The sequence below is a fragment of the Pteropus alecto genome, unplaced genomic scaffold (assembly GCF_000325575.1).
Source record: "Pteropus alecto unplaced genomic scaffold, ASM32557v1 scaffold117, whole genome shotgun sequence".
NCBI lineage: Eukaryota > Metazoa > Chordata > Mammalia > Chiroptera > Pteropodidae > Pteropus > Pteropus alecto.
In genome coordinates, this window is record NW_006440642.1 from 1,770,283 (window position 1) to 1,775,296 (window position 5,014).

At 53.7% G+C, this 5,014-nt stretch overlaps 1 protein-coding gene across 3 annotated transcripts in view; it reads left to right on the forward strand.

Moving 5' to 3' along the window:
- ATOH8 (atonal bHLH transcription factor 8) overlaps nt 1–5,014 on the forward strand; it is a 31,090-nt gene that overhangs the window by 13,602 nt on the left and 12,474 nt on the right. The window lies entirely within an intron of this gene.

Consider the following 5,014-nt stretch of genomic DNA (forward strand, 5'->3'; position numbering starts at 1 on the left):
TTTTCAGTTCCCTGTGGTGCTGTCATTTAACTTTAAGGTACATAAAAATGCAACAAGGAGACTCTTGGCAGGACCACGAAGTAGGTGAAATATAGAGCATTGTGGCTGGAGCCCTGCATTTGAATCCTGGAATGGGCACTTCCTACCTATGTGACCTTGGGTATGTTACCTAACTTCTCTGATCCCCAGTTCACTCATCCCTAAAGTGAGAGCCTACGTACCGTCCTTGCCACCTTGCTGGAAGGATTAATCAAGGTCTCCTATGAGAAAGGACTGGCATTTTCTCAGTGAGTACCAGAAGGGAAATCTCATGAATTTACAGCTGCAAAGTAACAACTTCATATGGAACACCAGGAAGGAACATCTCAGAAAAGAGCAGTCTCGCCAGGAGGGAGGTGACGAGTAGGGGTGGAGGAGGGCTGAATGGCTGACCAGCCAAAATGCAGGTTAGGGCAAATAGTTCTGAGTGGGAGACTCTTCCCTCTCCAGCACTCAGGGCAAGCCCCTACTCTTGCACCCTTAATAGGGGACGAGCATGCAGCCAACCCAGAAATCCCTGGGCCTCTAAAGTTCATGGACTCATACCAACAAACATATATAGCATTGGGTGTACACAGTAATATGTTAATAAACAGATTACCACCAGCAATCTCACTGACCACGTGGTGAGTGCCCATTGTTGCAAGGCACCTTACGTACGTTACACTAACCCCTTCCCGCATAGCACAGAGAGGAAACTGAGGCCAGGAGAGGCACTTGCTCAAAGCCACAGGATAGAAGTGGTGGAGCTGTTTCAAGCCTATGTCTCTTTGGTTTCAAACTCCTAGCTCTTCAACTTCTGAAGCCTGCCAGGCCCTGAAGCTCACACGCTGCCCACCCAGCAGGGTGGCCTGTGCCTAGAGGCCTCCAGCAAAAGCTAGGTGCAGGGCCTTGCCTTAGTTAAGCAGCCAGCCTGCCGCACGCACGTGGAGGTTTCATTAATCCGCGGGAAGCCAATAGCCTGCTGGTGGTGGCGCTGGGGGTGGTTTGGGGTGGGGTGGGCTAGGGGGTGTCATCAGCCCTGAGCACCCCCAGCAATGTGCCGCCAGCGAGGCCTGACACCGGGTTAAGTCGCCTGGCGGCCTCTGGCTGCAGCTGGGAGTGCGCCTGGTTCCCATTCGGACACTGTGGTTTTGATTAGCTGTTCTCCGAGGCGGGCCTGGTGGTGAGTCCCTGGGAGCTCCGCTGGAACAGAGGGTCCCCCGCCCGCCGCCGCTGTGGCCCCCCCCTCCTGGCAGCCCCAGACTCCAGATGTTCCGAGCTCTCGCTGGGAAGGCCTGCTGGCGCCACGGAGGGCAGAGGGCAGGGAAAGCACGCGAGCTGGAAGCCCAAGCACTCAGTCACCGCAGGCCTTGGCAGCCCGCCCAGCCCTCTGCTGGCACATTCCCCAGCTCTCCCCTGGCCATCTGTTCCCAAAAAACCCTTTCAGAGCCTCATCATCACTCAGGATACAACAGCGCGAGCAGCTGGTTTGGAGGCAGCAGGGAAAACCGTGCAAAAGGTCCTTTGTGAGAGAGGAAATTCGCTTATGAATAACAGGGCTGGACGCCGTAAAAGTTGGCGGCTGGAATTCTTGTTTCTCAGGCGCCGCTGTTTTCTCTTGACTTTTTATCTCTGGTTTTTATTTTGTTCCCCCTTGTTTTCTTTTAATGTTGTTTCTTCCTCTTCTTAACACCAGTTGTGACTTTTCTTCCTCCTCTAAGGTGCCCAAAGGCTACCTAATTAGTTCCTCTGGGTGCTGCTGAACTTTTTCTTCTCAAAGCTGTTAAAACTGGGGACAATTGGAAGCAACTGTTTTCATGAAACCTTGGATGGAGGGGACAGGCGAGAAAGAGGTGCCTGAGAGGGCATGGGGTGGGCAGGGCCCAGGCCCAGCAGTGTGTTCAGCAGAAAGCCGTAAACCGAGCATAACTGTATGAACAATGTCCATGCAGAGGGAGGGTGTAGGCCGGAGGTGGCCTGGAGACCCCCATCAGCTCATCAGAGAGCAACACAGGACACTTTCGGAGAAGAGCGGCATTAATACACACCCCAGGGACTGGGCCCCTCAGCTGATTACAGCATGACATGAAGCCTTTTTAAAGAACTAGCCACCGCTACCACCAGAAACTTCTGGGAGATGTCTGCCTGGAATCTGGGCACCTCCTGGGAGTGGTCACTGGGTGGCCTGTTGGAGGCCCATGGGGTGCTGAGGCAGGGCTGGCAGCTGGGAGGCCAGCACTGGAGAGGAAAGGAGAGGGCAAGTCCTGGCCACCTTCTTCACAACCCCCTGGACCCCCGAGTAGGAGCTGGGAGTCAGGCCTGTGGCGGGACAGATGCCTTCCGAGTGTCAGATGGTGGTGATGTGATGTGGGGGGAGGCACAGGTCACGGATAGGAGACTGGGGTTTTCTCCTTTACTTTCTTCGTTCCCTGTACGCCTTTTCTACCGCCTGCCTTCCTCTCCCCCGCCACTGCCCTCAGCAGCCCCTTACCCCAGCAGTGGAAAAAGCCTGTCATCCACGCTGCTGTGGGTGGCCAGCTCTTCACGAGTGAGGATTCTTGGTTTTACAGGGTATTTGTGCATTTCATCTGCACCCCACTTAGGCCTCCATACTTCATCCCTCTTGCCGTCCTCTCCCTTCTCCTCCCAGTTTCAGTTGGAGAGACGGCAACTCCAGCAGGACCAAATACTCATGTTTATCACAGTTTCAGGGCCATTAATCTCACCATCTGAAGGGCTTAACATGGGCTGACGAAATCCACCCTCCCCACTGTGGCCTCGCTGGGTGGATGTCTGGGTCTAGACGCTGAGGCTCAGCTCTGTGTGACTGGGTGGCCCTGTTCGAGCGTATTATCTGGGAGATGCCCTGTCTGCCTCCCAGATCTATTCAGGGGTCCGTGGCAAAAAAAAGGATGTGAAATTGTTTTGCAAACTCCATCTTTCCTCCCATGTCTCCTGTCTGAGAAGTTGGTCTTCATGGGGCTGAAGGTAAGGAAGATCTGGGGAAGGAGGAGTGGCCACCAGCCCAGGGCCCTGGTGATGATGTGGAGTTTGCCCAGTGACCAGAAATTGCTTCCAGAGGAAAAGCGGGGAGGCAGGAAGATAGAGGTGACGAGGTCTGCCCACCGGCCAGCCTTAATCCCCTGCCCCCAGCGCAGTGGGAGGCCTGGAACAGAGGGGCACCAGCAAGCCCTGGTTCCCCACTGTCCTTGAGCAGGTCATCCCTTTCTACCTGCCCTAGCAGACCAGAAAGCTGGCTCTAGGGGAAATACAAATCCTTGCCTTTCCTGAGCTCCTAGTACAAATATTTCTAGAAGGCAAAGTAGGAACCATTCCCTTCTTAAAGTTTCTGCACTCTGGCCTGGCCCAGTGTCCAGCTGCTCCCCTGCTCAGTCTGTCCCCACCTGAGCTCCTCCCAGCAGCTCTGCTAAGAGCCAGGTCTGACCACCTCAATTCTCTGCTCAGGACCCACAGGGTCTCCCCACAGGCCAAGAGTAGAGGCCAGACTTTCTTAAAAAACACCTGACCCTCCCCCTCAAGTGACCTAGCTCCTGCCGGTCACTCCCTGTGTCCCAATTTATACTCCAGCAACACGGAACTCCTCGCCCAAACGGGCTATTTATGGCCTCTGTGCTCATGCTGCCCCTTCTGCCTGGCGTGCCCTTCTCCTCTTCTGTCTGGCTAACTCCTGCTCATTCTGGAAGGCTCAGCTTCTCCTGGAAGCACTCCCTGACCCCTACTCCAGCCTCCTCTCAGGGCCCCCTGGCATGGCCACTTCACTGCCCTCACCACAGGGGTGTGTGTAGTCTGAGTCAGGAGCGCATAATATACTATGAAGTAATGATATAAGATGTTCTATTATGCGATACTCTATTATATGCTATATTAGAGTTCATTTTATGTCATTACGTTATATTTGTAGGTGATATGTTACATGATATATTATGCAATAGACCCAATACACTAGTTAGTTACACAATGTTTATTTGGTGCCTGCCTCTCGAACTAGATTGTGAGGTTTTTCATCTTTGTGTCCCAGCTCCTGTCACACAGTAGGCCCCCCAAATAATTACACGCAGTTCTTTCAAGTAAAATCCACAATGTGGGGCTGAATATTTCTGTGCTGAAGGCAAAGACTCTAGGGAAGAATGGACTAGGGGCTTCAGGACACACCAGAGAAAGGCCTGGGCTCCCCCCAGGCCCCTGTTTGGGGGAGTTTGTACTCTCGTTCCCTCGAGTCAGCGAGGAAAGCTTTGCATTTTAGATTACAGAAAACCCTCAAGCAGCAGCTTAAACTAACAGAGGCCCCTGTTTCTCATAGTTCAGAAGGTTGAAGCGGGGCAGGAGCTTCCTGGTCTCCAAGGCTCCAGTATTGTCGAGGCTCCAGGCTTCTTTTGGTCCTCATCTCATGGCTGCACAGTGGCTGCCATAGCACTGAGCACTCCATCCTCACACTGCATCCAATGGCAGGGCGGGGGCCTTACCTCCAAGAACATTTCTCTTCACCAGTTCAGTCAGTCCTGCCCAGACATCCCCTACCTTCCCTGAAAGAAGGGGTGCTTCTCCTGAAACTGAGAAAGACATGAAGGTCTCTCAGCGGGGAGGGCAGCAGGGTGAACAGTCACATGGCTCGTGCTTGGATGATTTGTGACAAGGTGGTTTTCTTCCCAGGAGGGCTAACTGGTATCATAACCTTAACCACATGGCAGAACCCCATTTCCACGAGTTCGCCCACTTCTCACCGCAGCCCTGCAGAGTGAGTGCCGATAGCCCCATTAGCCCTATTTTCAGTTGATGGAAGTTCAGAGAACCTAGGTGACCAGGTTAGGCCACTGGTGACCTGATACCCCTGCAAAGCCCTCTCATGCTTGTTATTCTTTTGACTCCTGCAGCAGCCTCTGGAGGGCCACATTACTAGCCATGGGGCCTAGATGAGGAGGCTGGGACCCTGGGATCCTCACCCAGGATCATACAGCTGGTGCAGCCAGGCGGG